The sequence below is a fragment of the Pongo abelii genome, chromosome 13 (genome assembly GCF_028885655.2).
Source record: "Pongo abelii isolate AG06213 chromosome 13, NHGRI_mPonAbe1-v2.0_pri, whole genome shotgun sequence".
Classification (NCBI taxonomy): Eukaryota; Metazoa; Chordata; class Mammalia; order Primates; family Hominidae; genus Pongo; species Pongo abelii.
Window position 1 is genome coordinate 70,905,131 of NC_071998.2, and position 16,784 is coordinate 70,921,914.

Consider the following 16,784-nt stretch of genomic DNA (forward strand, 5'->3'; position numbering starts at 1 on the left):
TGGAATACTATGCTGCCATAAAAAGGAATGCGATCATGTCCTATGGAGGGACGTGGATGAAACTGAAAGCCATCATCCTCAGCAAACTAACACAAGAACAGATGACCAAACAAGTTTTCACTCATACATGGGAGTTGAGCAATGAGAAAACATGGACACAGAGAGGAGAACAACATACACCAGGGCCTGTTGGCGGTGAGTGGTGAGGGGAGGGAACTTAAAGAGGATGAGTCAGTAGGTGCAGCGAACCACCACGGCACACGTATACCCATGTGTCAAACATGCATATTCTGCACATGTATCCTGCTTTTTTTAGAATAAGAAAAATTTTTTGATATGTTATCTTTTTCATTCAATTCAAAACATTTTATAACTTCCCTATGACTTTTGAAACATGGCTTACTGAGACATATGGTGTTTATTTTTCAAGTATTTAAATATCTTTCTTGATATTCTCTGTAATTGATTTCTAGTTTAATTTTGTGAGTTCTCATGAGATCTGGTTGCTTAAAAGTGTGTAGCACTTCTTCCTTCACTCTCTTCTTCCTGCTTCAGCCGTGTAAGACGTGCTTGCTTTCCCTTCACTTTCCATCATGATTGTAAGTTTCCTGAGGCCTCCTCAGCCAGGCTTCCTGTACAGCCATCTGCAGAACTGTGAGCCAATTAAACCTCTTTACTTTATAAATTACCCAGTCTCAGGCAGTTCTTTATAGCAATGTGATGATGAACCAATACAGGGACTCTAGGTATTTTCTGTCTTAGCATGGTTAGGCTACTATCACAAAAATACCACAGGTTGGTATGATGGATTATAAACAACAAAAATTTATTTCTCACAGTTCTGGAGGCAGAGCAGTCCAGGATCAAGGTGCTGGAAGATTTGGTGTCTGGTGAGGACCCGCCTCCTAAATCATAGACTGCTGTGTTTTGGCAATGTCCTCACATAGCACGAGGGGAAAAAGAACTCTCTGGGGCCTCTTTTATAGGGTCACTAATCCAATTTATAAGGGTGGTGCCCTTATGATTCATCTCCCAAAGGCCCTACCTCCCAATACCATCACATTGAGAATCAGATTTGAATATGAATTTGGAGAAAGGATACAATCAGTCTATGCCATTTCCTGACCAGTATTAGTGATGTGTTTGCTTACTGGGTTATGTGTGCCTAGAGCGGTATCAGTGACCTTCAAGCCTGTAAGTAGGGCAAGCACGATATATAGCATAGTAGCCCTTTTGTGGTGAATAAGGCTGAAAAACATGAAGCAGTGGGCCCAGAAAAAATGTGATCTCCAAACCCCCAGAGTACATACAGTGCATATGATAGTAGAGGAACGTTTTGATAGTGTAAGAATGGAGGGACAGACAAGTGTTATTAAGGTAACATCAGAGCCCTTCAGCAACAAGAATATTGGCTGACATAAGGAGAAAATCCTGTTCATGAGGTGTCAGTAGGCTTGTTGGTATGAGCAAAGCAGGGGTGTTTCTTAGAAATTGTAAAGCATATCAGATCAGAGGAAGAGGCCAAGTGAGCAATTTGAATAAATATTTTGGTACCCAATTTGTTTTTTGGAGTGGTACACAGGAAAAGGAGGGCTGGCCAAGGTAAATCCTTCTATGAGGTTGACTGGATATGGGTAATGAGAGCTGGTGACTCATCTAAGGACTGGTGGCAAGCCCAGAAATTAGCAACAAAGGACCTGGACTGTATGCTCCATGAGTTGTAAATACATATAGGAGAGACTCTTCAAGATTAGGGGTGGCTTGCTGTGATGGAATGAACTGAGCCTCAGAGAAAGAAAAACAAAAAACACATAAGCAGAGATGGGGATAGGGCAGTGAACCCTGTACTGAAAACTCAGTGAGGTTGGCTAGGGGAAATTAGCTAGAAGTATGAATGGTGCCTATGAAGGGTGTGAAAGTGGGGCCTGGTAGGGAAGGTATGGAATTGTTCATGAGTGACAGGATGGTGGTGACCTTCTAGGCAATGATTAATTAAGTCTCAGTGCCAGATGATAAAATCTAGGGAGAAAATTTAGGACAGTGCAGAAGTTGAATGTGTCAGGTTGTAGCCTGGAGTAGTAGAACAAAATAGACAGAGGGTACTCCTAGACCCAAAACAGAACTTTAGATACTCCATTGGCAGCTCCTGAAAACATATAGCTAAATAATGAATCACCATTGAGTCTGAGCTTAGTGTTTTCCATAGCATAAATAATGTTTTGTAAGTATTGACAATCTCCTTTTCAATATTATTGAGTGTAGCTCTGGTGTCATTGCATTTGTGTGGTGTGGTGAATATGTTGCAGCAGAGCCTTACATATTGGGGGTGGATAAGGGAATACTCTCAAGAGAAAGCTAAGGTGATGGTTTCTCCAATGACTTCAGGAAAAAATTAGAGATAAGCTTCAATTTGGTGTGAGTACCATAGCCTGAAGGGGTGGAATAGTGGGGCAGGACTATAGAAGGAGAGCTGGCAGAGGACAGTGAGGTTAACAGGATCTGAAGCAAAGCAAGAACAAAGGAGGAGTAGCATTGGCCATTGGCAGTAATGAGGTCAGCAACAGAGCCAAAGTCTGGTTTTTATTAGTCAGATGGGCTGAGGTCATCTGGTGGTCCACTAGGCTGTCATAGAGTTGGCTCATGATGTTGGCTCATGATGAGTTTGTGGACTTCACTAGGTTTGCAATGATCTTGCGCCAAATTTGGTACCCTAAGGCATAAAGGCTTATTGATCAGGAAGTCATAGAAATGTACTGATGTGGTTGAATAGCAAGGAGAAAAGAGTTAGCTATCTTGCTATCCTATTGGAGATATAATACCTCAAAGGATCCTGATGCATTCAACCCCAAATGAGGCTCTAAATTATCTCTTATGTAATGGTCTGACATGTACTTTAAAAGGCAAAATCTGAAGTTAGGAACATTACTTCAAATGTCTGAATAGCAGGGCGTACAGCTAGCGTATGTGCCGCCTTCTATATCTTGAAAATCTTCTGTGAATTTAGAATAGCCAGTGGGAGCTTCTTTAGTTTTTATAAGAAACTTTGCTGTCATGGTGGAAATGGAACTGTGGTACCACCTAGGCTGGTTATGGCTGTAGTATTGAAAAGCCTGAGTAAGTGTAGGTGGCATCATGGTCTGAATATAGCCCAGCAGCTCTTGCATTGACAGGTGGAATCTGCACAATGGACTGTTGTATCGCAGACCCAGGTCATCACTTATGGTATTCATAGCCAGGCTATGAAAAGTCAGCAGACCAGTCATTTGTGCAGTGTGGATGTTATCTCTTGAGGAAGCAAAGGGTTGCTGACGAGTGTGGGCATAAGGTAGAATATGGATGTACCCATTTAATCCTGTCCCATGATTCTCAGATACCCCATTCTGTTTTTTATTTTATTTTATTTTTGTTTTCATCATTTTACTTTTTGTGTTTCATTGTGGATAATTTCTATTGACATATCTTCAAGTTCAACTATTTCCTTGGCTTGATCAAATCTAATGATGGCATCTAATGACGGCATTTATTAGCTTTGTTACTATGTGATTCAGCACAATTATTTCCATTACTTTCTATCTTATAGTTTTTACTTCTAATCTGAAATTCCCCATCTGTTCATGCTTGCTGTCCTCCCCATTTTAGCTAGATCCTTTAACATATTAATCATAGGTTTTTGAAATTCCTTGTTTGATAGTTCAAACATAGGGGTCAGAGTTGAGTCTAGTTGTGTGTGTTGCTTTGTCTCTTGACATTGTGATTTTTAAAATTCTTTATATGTCTTGGAATATTTAGTAGGTACCTAGACATGTACCGTAAGAGAGTAAACACTGAGGTAATTAATATTTATGCCTGATAAATGACACACGAATTTTTTTTTTTTTTTACACAGCTGGGTTTTATTGCAAGGAGTTAGACTAATCTAGGTAGGAGTTGAGTTACTTTTGGATTTTGTTATTGCTGTACCTTAGGGCACCCCATTCCTCAAATTCCCCTAGTATAATTCTGTATGTGTGACGTGAATTGGTTTGCTAGAGTGTTTGTCTGTTTGTTTGTTTGTTTTTTCCTACTTCCTCCCTCAGCTTTAGGTGTTTTCTTTGTACCTGTACCTTGGGTTTTTCTCCCTGCTCTTGAACTTCTCTCAGCAGTATCATGCTGTTATATATTAGGGGTGCTTGTCAGCCTGATGATTGGGTTGGGGCTAGAAGAGCATGTTCTTTGTAGTTCTTGTTCAGGCTTAGACAGGCACTGTGCCCTTGGGTCTCATTAATGGGGTCTTTTCAGTAATCTTGCAACTCTCACAACTGGACAGGGTTTTACTGTCCAGGCCTGGTAAATTTTGTGCCCCTTTCTCAACATAGAAGGTTTTTCATCTTGATCCCTTTCCTCAGCTACCATGGCTTTTCACCTGTTTCTTGAGGATGGTAGGGTTTGCTTTCTATGATTTTTGTTCTGTAGGGGACATAAAGGAGGAGGCTTCAGGGTGAGATTTGTGCCTTTACCACAATGGCTGCTGTTTACTTCTCTAGGTCTGCAACAAGAGGAGCATTTCCTCAGGAATATCTCTCACCTTCTGCCAATCTTTCTTGGGAGCCACTTAGTAAGGTCCATGAACACGAGCCTGTGTGTTGGTACGAGTTCTCCTGTGTTCTGTACTTTTACACTAGCCCACATTCAACCTTTAGCAAATCCTTAGTTTTTATTTTTTTTTAGCTGAATTCTTCTCACTAGCTTGGTGTCAAGTGTCTGACAACTACCCCATCTAAACAAGAGCTTGCTTCCTATTTTTTCCTGAAGATTCTTATCTTCTTTTGAATTGGAAGTGAGTTGTTTGCCTTAAAACCCCGCTTTCTAATGGTTTCAATAAGGGTTGTAATTTTGCAGATTATCAAACATTTTATATTCTAAGGGTGGGAATGATTCTTTTTCCACATTTTAACAGGAATCCAGAAGCCAAACATGTTTTCAAAAATTGAATGTGTTTCCTAAATTCCTAATAAAACCTTGCTCTATTTTTAGCACACAATTAGAATAAGTAGTAAAAACCCTTAGATAGTATGCCCTGAGTCATGAATTTATACCAGGACTGCAAATACTGCTTACCTTCACAAGAAAGCTTCCTTAATGACTCTCTTTTCAACATTTCTTTGGTACCATACTGAGAGAAGACAATCAGTATTCTCCCAGAAATTCATTTCAATTTAACTTATGGCAAGATTGTATTTTGTGAGTGAATCTATGCTGGTTGGCAGTTTGGGTAAATGGTTTATATTTTATTATTTTCTAAGGATGATAAAAACTCAGATTGTAACTATGGCATTATTTCCCTCTCTTTGTACATAAAATCAGAGGAGAATAAGTGGTTTACTAGAGGATTCATGTTATCATTTAAATTATGTGATGGGATGGACTTTAGTGAGATGACTGATATTTTTGAGTAGATACACTTTGGGACCTCCTTAGCCTTTAGCAACTTCTTGGAGACCCAAAACCTTGTCTTTCCATACCAACCTCTTCAATATCCAATCCGTATACATATAACCCCAACAACATGTACACAAAGGAGGATCCTTGAACCTATCTTCCTACTGGACAATAGCAATTCTCTAGTCCAAGCTAGAGGTGGCACCTGCCCTAACAACCAATCATTAACTCAGTCCTTGAAATTTGGAATTGAATGCTGGGATTTTCCTCAGTTGATAGTAGTCTCTGAATCTAGGAGCACATATATTATCTTTCTATAGAAGATATGGGCTGTATGGCTCGTTAACAGACAGTACTGTTTTCCTTAAGTTCATTTAAAAGAAAATCTTCATATACTTTTAAAAACCAGAAGTGATATTTTATCTATGCGCTAATGTCCTTAGTTATAGCAGACTAGGATTATAAATCAGTGCTTCAACAATGAACTATGAGCCTGTGTGTGTGAAAAAAAAGAAATAGATTTTAACTATTTCTGTTGAAATCCTAAGAGGTTGTTAAAAATAAGACAGAGAAAAGTGGAAAGGGAAAAAAAATCCCTTAAAAGAAAATGTAATGGGTAAGACACAGAGCTATTATTGTCCCACTTTATTTGTCTAGGCCTCCTAACCCTCTTGATGGGCACTTCTATTCTTAAAGCTCTCTGGGGAAAGCATTGAGATTATTTAAGTCTCTTCTTACTCCAGTCACCTCTTCACATTGTAGAAGATCTAACAATTGGCCATGATTGAAATCTTTCCGGGCTACATGAACAATAACCGAATACAATGACAATATACATAATGGACATAAAAGAAGCATCATTGTTAACTTTTCATGTGATTTGAATTGAGATGTTAATACTAATCATCTGCTTTAATAAGGGATTTATTTGGATCTCTTTATTTGCTTTTTCTTCTCCCCAGTGAATGTTGCTTTCTTTTTATTACCATGCATGTTTTATGAGTTGCAATTTATTTGTATGTGTTAGATTTGATTTACTTCTGTGATACTCTACAGTTTTTAAAATCTGATTAAAAATGGGGTTCAGGATATGAAATGTGTGCTCTGTAATGTTGGCTCCCCCCACAAATCTTTGATGACCTTGACCAAAGGGAAGTCTATTGGTATTCACTTAAATCTTGCTTTCACATGTAATTTGGTAACACAATATTTCATTCTCAGAAGCAAAACAATTATCATTCTTTATTGTATACCTTGTATTTCTATTCCTTGGCATTAATATTCTACTAAGATGACTAGTTTGAGGCAATTTAAGGACAAAAATACTTCAGCTTTCTGAATTTACTTACGTAGAGATAAGTTGAAGGGATAAAAGACAAATATGGCACCCAAAGCACATTATTTATCTCTAATGATCCAATGTCATCTTTTCACATATTTAACCCTTATAATAAATATTCTTCCAACAAGAGGTAAAGGAATTACTTACAGGTAATGGAAGATTCATGAAATATACAGCATCAAGTCCTTTTGGTGAAATAATCAAAGATTAGGAGAGGGCAATCCAAAGATAATTTGTTTGTGAGCAAAATCAATTTTATTGGGAAGATAGCCATACATGTGTCTGGGCAAGGTGTGGTGTGTGTGTGTGTGTATGTGTGTGTGTGTGTGTGTGTGATAATGAATATCCATGGACAGAATTGAAGTAAGAAAGCTATCTCTGTTTATTTTCAAATCCATTTTAGAAAAACAAATCTTCCAAAGTCCCATCTTTTTAACTCAGGAAGCAGGACCCAATTGCAGACATCTCATACCAAGAGGAAAGAGTATACAGAAAATCAGTGAGAAGTCACATGCAATCATACATACACTACTTTTTTTCCATATGTTTCTAGCTGCACTCTACATTTCTAGATGAAAAAGTGAGGGCACCAAATTCAGAAAAAGACATTACAAGAGAGGAAAACCAATAGTTCTCATGAACATAAATACAAAAATTATCAATAAAATATTAACAATATGAATCCAAAAATCTATGAAACTAATTATATGACACAGCCAAATGGGATTTATTCCAGATATGTCAGGCTGGATTATCATTTGAAAATTGAGTAATTTAATCTATCATGTCAAAATTGACATGATAGATTAAATTTTTATATGATAGATTAAATTACTCAATATTCAAAATATGATCCAGCCTGACATATCTGGAATAAATCCCATTATACAGTCATATCAATAGATCCAAAAAAAAGCATTTGACAAACTTCAAAATTCATTTATGTTAAAAAGACTCAGCAAATTTGGAATAGAGGAGAACTTCAACAACTTAACAAATAGGAGCCACAAAGAGCCTAAAGTTAAAGCATATATTTTATGGTGAAAACTATGTGCTTTCTTTCTAAAATCTGAAATGAAGCAAGGAAGTCCTGTCTCAACATTCCTATTCAAATTTTATTAGAAATAGTTGCTAATGCAATAAGTCAAGAAGAGTAAATAAAGGTATATAAATTTAGAAGAAATAAATTAGAAGTCTTTGGCTGGGCGCGGTGGCTCACGCCTGTAATCCCAGCACTTTGTGAGGCCAAGGTGGATGGATCACAAGTTCAGGAGATCGATACCATCCTGGCTAACACGGTGAAACCCTGTCTCTACTAAAAATACAAAAAATTAGCCAGGCGTGGTGGCAGGCACCTGTAGTCCCAGCTACTCAGGAGGCTGAGGCAGGAGAATGGTGTGAACCCAGGAGGTGGAGGTTGCAGTGAACCGAGATCACACTGTTGCGCTCCAGCCTGGGTGAGAGAGCAAGACTCCATCTGAAAAAAATAAAAAATAAATGAATTAGAAGTCTTCGCTCAAAAATGGTTAGATTTTCTGTGTAGTGATCCCAAAGAATCAACAACAATAAGAAAAACCTCTTGGAACTAGTAAACATTTATAGCAAGGTTACAGAACACGTGGTTAGTGTACAATAGTCAATTGCTCATACTAACAATGAACAATTAGAATTTGAAACTAAAAAGCACAATCTCATTTACATTAGCACCAGAAATAATAAAATAATTTGATAAAAAGCTAATAAAATGTGCCTGTGATCTTTACAAGGGAAATTACAAATCTCTGATGCAAGAAATCAAATAAAATTTAAATAATTGGAGAGATAGTCCATGATTATGAATAAAAAGACCCAATATAGTTAGGGTATTAGTTCTTTCTCACTTGATCTATAGTTTCAACATAATCATGATCAAAAGCTTGGAAAGTTACAATGTGGATGTCAACAAACCGATTTTAAAGCTTATGTGGAAAGATGAAAGATTCAAAATAGCCAACACAGTACTAATGAGGAAGAACAAAGTTAGAATACTGACTCTCCCCAACTTCAGGGCTTCTTATGCAGCTACAATAAGTAATATAGTGTGGCAAAGAATAGGCAGCTCAATGGAACAGAATAGTGGTCAGAGGGATTTTTAGGGCAGTGAAACTATTCTATATTAAATCATAATTGTGTATAGGTTACATTCTGTGTTTTTCAATCTCCGTAGAATACAAGAACAGTGAATATTAATGTAAACCATACACTTTAATTAATGATAATGAATCAATATTGTTTCATGAACTATAACAAATGCACCATACTAATATGTTAATAATTGAGGAAACCAGGAGGTGGGGGGACTATAGGAACTCTCCAGGCCATCTGTTTGATTTTTCCATAAATCTAAAACTGTCCTAAATACTGCAATATATTAATTTAAAAATGTTAGATCATAAGTCAAAAATGTGGGAGTTGTCTGTAAAACCTCATTTTCTCTTTATAATAAACCACTCTCCTCTTAATCAAGTCCAGCCCAAGGATTTGGTGTCCTAAATTACTTTCCTATTTATTGGCTTTTCTTTTTCATTCTGTTGCCATTTTCTAGCAGAGATCATCATTACCTCTACCTGGATTTTGCATTAACTTCCTAACTGTTGCCTTCTACCTTTCTATCTTCCAATCCACTATTCAAAATATTGGCAGAATGATCTCCCTTTAATACAAAATGTATCACATCACTCTGCTGCTCAAAACCTTTCACTGGTTTTCTATTTCTAAGTTCTTTCTCTATCTTACAAGAGCCTTTATAATTTAGCTGTTGTTTATCTTTTGGGTTATTTCATTTTACTACAGTTTTTCTTGCCCTTTGGGCTTATGTTGTACTAAACTTTGCATAGTTTCACTAGAGCCATGCTTTGCATTGTCTTCAATCTTAATATCTGATATTCCTATTGCTTCAATACTTCCCTTGCCATTCTTTCTTCACTTGGTTTATGCTTTTTCCTTGGAAATTTAGCTTAGATATTACACTATCCAGGAAGATTTCTACTCACTACAAACTGAAGCTAAATATCCCTTCTAAGACACCTTGAATTTTCCTTAACATGGTATACAAGCTTCTAATTTCCTTCTCAATATCTGCATTTGATTATAACCTTTGAAAAGGCAAAGTTGTGTCTGTCTACCTTATGCATCGAGGTCGTCACAGAATCTGCAGGGTAACAAGCTCTCCATTACATACTTCTCAAAAAAAAAAACCAAACCCTTAGAATCAGCCCTAATAATGTCTCACACCTAAATTCATGTCATTAATGAAAAGATACCCCCCCCTTAAACAAATTTGCAATGGGCTAAATGGAAGAATTGAAATATGGAATTAAAAAACTGAATTAAGAATTAGAATATTGAATTCTGATTTGCCAGGACCCTCCTCGTAACTCAAGAAACATTTTTGGTAACAGTTTTATTGAGTTATAATTCATATATTTTAAAATTTACCCATTTAGTATGTACAAGTCATTTTTCAGTATATTCAGAGTTACATGATTATCACTGCAATCAGTTATAGAACATGTTCATTACCATAAAAGGAAATTCTGCCCCCTTTCACAATCACCCCCCAATCCTTTCATGTCCCCAACCCCAAGGTGACTACTAATCAACTTTCAATTCCTATTGATTTTCTTATTCTGGATATTCCGTGTAAATAGAACCATATAATATGTGATCTTTAGTGCCAGACTTTTAAAAGCTTTTTTTCTGGTTTGTAAGTTTCATCTATGTTGTTCAAGTAACTTTGATAGATTTAGCTACACATTTTGGAAGTTTTCAACAACAGAGTTTGTCAAAACATAGCCAAATTTAACCTAATTTATTAGTTAAAACAATTTAAAAATACCATAATTGACATTCATTCTATTGACCAATGTACATTATACCAAATATATTTTATATAACAAAGCTGAAGGTTCATCACTGGTTATGAAAACTTTTATTCTTTAGATTAGGCTGGTATTTGGGGCTTTTCACACAAACACACACACATGCCTTTCACAGACATGAGTATGTTTTTTCACATACACACACCTTACACAAACGTATGGCTGTCTTCCCAATAAAATTCTTCTGCTCACAAACAAATTATCTTGGGATTGCCCTCTCCTAATCTTTGATTATTTTACCAAAAGGACTTGATGCTGCATATTTCATGAATCTTCCATTACCTGTAAGTGATTCCTTTACCTCTGGTTGGAAGAATATTTATTATAAGGATTAAATGTATGAAAAGATGACATTGGATCGTTAGAGACAAATAATGTGCTTTGGGTGCCATATTTGTCTTTTATCTTTCAACTTGTCTCTACTTAAGTACATTTAGAAAGCTGAAGTATTTTTGTCCTTAAATTGCCTCAAACTAGTCATCTTAGTAGAATATTAATGCCAAGGAGTAGGAACTGCAAAATACAAGGTATACAATAAAGAATGGGAGTCTGTTATACTCCATAAATAGGAGTGTAACACTTTTCTTCAGAAGAGTTTACTTCAGTACATGATGGAACAGAATAGCACCAATAGGTTGTATTCAGTCTGCAAATATATCTACCGTTATTGAAACTGACTATTTAAATGTATGTCTCAGAAATATTATTTGACTAAAGCTTTCTCCCTTATAGAGACAGTTCAGCATGCTCTTAAAAGCATAAAGGCTGCCTTTGTTTGACACAGTTTGGTATTACCTTTTTCAAAAAGTTAGTGATGAAAACATAGGGAATGATTCTTAAATTCTGATAAAATATACGTTTATTCTTCAGAACATTTGGGAGCAGCTGATTTACTGCTGAGAAAAAATATTAACAGCAAAGTTTGTTTCATTATGTGTGTAATAAAACTGCTAATGTTCTTTTTCTCCCTTTTGTAGAAATGGTAAATGAAGATTTGCATTCTGGGTAGAACTTCCTCTTGGGGAAGCAATAGAAGCCTAGACTGACATTCCCTAGGCCCCAAACCTTGTTAAAAGTGGTTTCAGTCCTGGGGACCTAATGCACTGATTGCTTCCCTAGAAGGAGTCTCATTGCTTGCTCTGTTCGGTCCTATTACTGAAGGTCTAATTACATGTATTATGCTGTTCAGTTTCACAGAAGGTTGGGGAAGAAAATTAGAGGTATTAGGGTATGAGACTGGGGGCGTGTAACACACATACAAACAAATACACACACACATTCATACTGTAGGTTTTAAGAAATGCAATGGTGACCAAACTAGAGTATTTGTGAGATTATTTCTAAACTATCACATATGTTACTGTAACAAGACAAAATGGAGACGGTTCCAATTCCGTGTGATTGCCCAGGCAACAGGGATCCAATTACACTGTCAAAATCTGAGGTGCTGGAGCTTAAAAGCCCCACAGGACCTCTTTGCAACCAAACACATTTTTCTCCATCACTAAAAGGGCAAGTAAAGGATTTTTGATCCCATTGTAAAGGGTGTCTTACATTCAGAGCTCCCCAAAACATCTCCTAGCCCACTCTTTCCCTGTATAGTGTAAATATTATGCTTATGCTGTGCTTTTGTGGAGCCTTCATGAAGACTGTTTTCATGGCCTAATAAAGCTCAAAATGGAAAGGAAGAGCGGGCAGAAGGGAGACTCATTATTTTTTAAATGGCTTCACTTTTCCCGTAGGAATCCTATATATCCCACTTAGCAGAAGCTCATTCCAGCACTGATTAAGTGGGAAATACACAGAATCTCAAAAGGTCAGATCTATAATCAGCTGTCCTCAGGGGTTGACATGGAAAACTTTTTAATCCGACTTGAATTTATTGCCATCTGATAACAAAGTGAAGAAAACTATGAGACATTAAGTACATATATTTCAATATAGTTACATATATATTACAAATGTGCATATGTGTGTGTGTGTGTGTGTGTGTGTGTGTGTGTGTGTTTTAATGGAAGATTCACTGCCTGCCTAAACTCAGAATAACCTGGTTTACCTAAAGCATTTGTTAGGCAATCTTTCCTATAGCATTTTTACTTTATGTTATTGATTTGTTTTATATTTTGGAGACTTTCAAACTAACAAATTAAGTTTTTGTGGGAATGGTTCTGTATCTATTTGTGAGAAACAATTCACAAATTGGAGTCTAAAGGTGTAAGACTAAAAAAAATGTTTATAAAAGAAATAGGATAATAGGAAAAAAAGGAAAAACAAACAGAATTCTTAATAAGCTGCCAAAGTGTGTAACTGCAAACCCGTGATAAACATTTCTTTGTGGGAAGAATATACTTGTGGAGCCGGATGGCTTAAGCTGGACAAAGCCTAGTTTCTTGTCTCATTAATTGCATTTTTACTTATTTTAGGAAGGAAATATTGGTCAATATTTCATTAAAAATGACTTTGGTCAAAAGCTGAAGGTTTTTTACTCATCACACCTGAAAATGCCATCTCTATTTATGTCCTCCCATAAATTTGTAGTCATTTCTATCACCTTTATGCTGAGAGCAGCACCCAAATACAAAATGTTAAATCAGTCATGAACCTACACGCTTGCTTATCTGAGTGGAAGAAAATAGATTGTTCCTTTCTTCCCTTCTTATTCCAAGTAGTTATTAAGTTAAGCCTGGAAGAAAATTGACCTTGGAGTTGTCTTGAGCTGTGAGATTGAGAAAAAGTGTGAAGGCTTCTCATTTAAACATTATTCCACTTCTCTACTCCCTGGGAGAAAACAGTCTTACAAGAGTGATGGAAAGAAAATGGTATAAGTGGTAAGGTGGCATTTTTTTTTCACTATATGAGTGGTTTTTCCTTATCAGTATTTATAAAAGTCGCTGTTGTGCCTATGTTTTCACACTTCCTGAAGAAGAATAAGAGAGGAAGGGCCGGGCGTGGTGGCTCACGCCTGTAATCCCAGCACTTTGGGAGGCCGAGGCGGGTGGATCACGAGGTCAGGAGATCGAGACCATCCTGGCTAACCCGGTAAAACCCCGTTTCTACTAAAAATACAAAAAATTAGCCTGGCGTGGTGGCGGGCGCCTGTAGTCCCAGCTGCTTGGGAGGCTGAGGCAGGAGAATGGCATGAACCCGGGAGGTGGAGCTTGCAGTGAGCCGAGATTGCACCACTGCACTCCAGCCTGGGAGACAGAGCGAGACTCCGTCTCAAAAAAAAAAAAAAAGAATAAGAGAGGAAGGAAAGCAGAGTGGTTTCTAGACTTGTGTTCATGGGAAAGCTGGGAGAAAGTACACAGCAAGCAGAGACATTGGGGGGATGAATGTCTGTCTCTTTGTAATTCTGAGTATGTCCCAGTGAGTAACAGCACGGCTCTTCTGTTTGTGAGAGACAATTAGAGCACAGAAACCGGGAAGTAGGAAGGCCAGCGATGAGAAGGATCTGCTCTGGGGAAACAGAAACCACCCCCACTGCTTCCACACAGTGGAAATACAGGAATGGACTAGCTAGGAGCACATGGCATGAATCACTTAGCTGGGCTTGAATCCCAGACATATGACCCAGGGAAAACTAGCTAAGTTCTCTGGCCCTCATTTTTCTCATCTGCAACATGGTAATAGTAATTGTATCTATTTCAATGGTTTTGAGGGATAATTAAATGAAATAATGAAGAATGACAGGCACAAAGAGTAGTAAGTGCTCATGAGAAGTCAGCTGCTGATAGTGTTAACGTTAAGAAGCAACAAAATTCTAAAGCTGAGAAAAATGTTTTCTGTCCTAATCAACTCTGATGGTGATAAGGAAGTATAACTTAAAGTATTTGCCAAGAAACACAAGTGTTTGGGCTAATTGGCTTGAATGGGTCAAGTGTTTCAATACATTTAGGAATATACCTACTGGGAAATAATTGACTGATGAAAAAGGGTTTTCAATGTAGATTGCATAGAGTCCTAACCGAGTGAGGACTGGCTTCTTATGGAAAGCTTATCTTGAGCTGAAAGAATGTTTTTTGTTTGTTTTATTTTGTTTGCAGGCAGAGAGTGTTCCAGTCCCTCCATTTTTTAAAAAATAAATCTTATTGTGTATATTTGAAATTTACAACATAATGTTATAGGATACACATAGATAGTAAAATGGTTACTATAGTGAAGCAAATTAACATATCTATCATTTCATACAGTTTTTTTTTGTGAAAAGAGCAGCTCATGTCTACTTATTTAACAAAAATATCCAATACAATATAATTTTATTTACTACAGTCATTACATTGCTCATTAGATCTCTATACTTGTTCATCCTACATACCTGCTACTTTGCATTCTTTGACCTAAATCTCCTCATTTCCTCCTCCTGGTAACCCCACTCCTGGTAACTGTTGTTTCATTTTCTATCTCTGTATATTTGACTCTTTTTTTTTCAAGATTCCACATATAAGTAAGATCATGCAATGTATTTCTTTCTGTTCTGGCTTATTTTACTTAGCATAATGCCCCCTAGGCCCATCTATGTTGTGGCAAATGGCAAAATTGGCTTCTTTTTCAAGGCTGAATAGAATTTTATTATGTCTATCTATTTATCCATCAATCCATCTATTTATCTATATATACAGATAGGTTTTTTTTATCAAATTGTTTGTTGATAATCGCTTATGTTGGCTCCATATCTTGGCTATTATGAATAACGTTACAATAAACATGGGAGTACTTATACCTTTATGAGATGGTAATTTCATCTCCATTGAGTGTATGTACAAGCATTATTGTGTTGTATAATTAAAATGTTTATACCGCCCAAAGCAGTACAGTTGACCCTTGAATAACATTGGTTTAAACTGCATAGGTCTACTTATATATGATTTTTTTTTTGTTTTTTAGTAAAAGTTGCACAAAGTGTGCCTGCCTCTCCTGCCTCCTGTTCCACCTCCTCCACCTATTCTGCTTCTGCCACCTCTAGATAGCAAGACTAACACCTCCTTTTACTCCTCCTCTTCAGCCTACTCAATGTGAAGACAAAGGTGATGAAGACTTTTATGATGATCCACTTCCAGTAAATATGTTTTCTCTTTATTATTGGCATTTTTTCTCTTACTCTAAAACTATAATATATAAATACATATAATGTACAAAATATGAGCCAATCAACTGTATATGTTATTTGCAAGGCTTCTTAGCAACAGTAGGCTCTTAGTTAAGTTTTGGGAAGTCAAAAGTTATATGTGGGTTTTCTACTGCTTGGGGGGTCAGCACTCCTAAAACCTGCATTGTTCAAGTATCTACTGCATAAGATTAAACACAATTCCTATGAAAATTTCAATAACATTCTTCATAGAAATAAAAGAAACATTCCTAAAATTGGTTTGGAACCACAAAATACCCTGGATATCCAAAGCAATAATACTAAGAAAGCAAAACAAAGTTGGAAACATCATACTTCCCAATTTAAACGTACATTACCAAGATATAACAGTATGTAACCATCAAAACAGTATGTAACCGGCATAAAAGTGGAAACATAGACCAATAAAATAGCATAGAAAGCCCATAAATAAATTCAAATACGTATGGTCAAATAATTTTGACACAGGCACCAAGAGGACACAATCAAAAAAGGATAGTCTCTTCAATAAATGATGATAGGAAAGCTGGGTTTTCACATGCAAAAGAATATATAAAATTTATATTGGGGCCTTATCTTAAATCATACAAAAAAATCAGCTCAAAGTGGATAAAAGATTCAAATATAAGACTTGATCCCATAAAACACCTAAAAGAAAAAGTAAGAGAAAATCCCCTTGATATTGGCCTTGGCAATGATTTTTGGCTACCTTACCAAAAGCTCATGTGACAGAAGCAAAAATGAATGAAGGGGATTGCATCAAACTAAAAAGCTTCCACACAGCAAAGGATACAATCAACAAAATGGAAAAAGCAACTTTTGGGTTAGAAAAAAAATATTTGCAAACCATGTATCTGATAAAAGGTTAATATCTAAAAATTTCAAAGAGCTCTTTTAACTCAATTTCAGGAAAATAAATCACCTGATTTAAAAAGGGGAAAAGGACCTGAACAGAGTTCTTCCTAAAGAAGATATAAAA

At 36.6% G+C, this 16,784-nt stretch overlaps 1 long non-coding RNA gene across 1 annotated transcript in view; it reads left to right on the plus strand.

The window, feature by feature from the left end:
• Positions 1–15,813, plus strand: part of LOC129047887 (uncharacterized) — a 109,100-nt gene extending 93,287 nt beyond the window's left edge. Inside the window, exon 4 of the long non-coding RNA XR_008509749.2 lies at positions 15,565–15,813. This is a non-coding gene — a long non-coding RNA (uncharacterized LOC129047887). The remainder of the gene's footprint in view (positions 1–15,564) is intronic.
• The last annotated feature ends 971 nt before the right edge of the window (positions 15,814–16,784 follow it).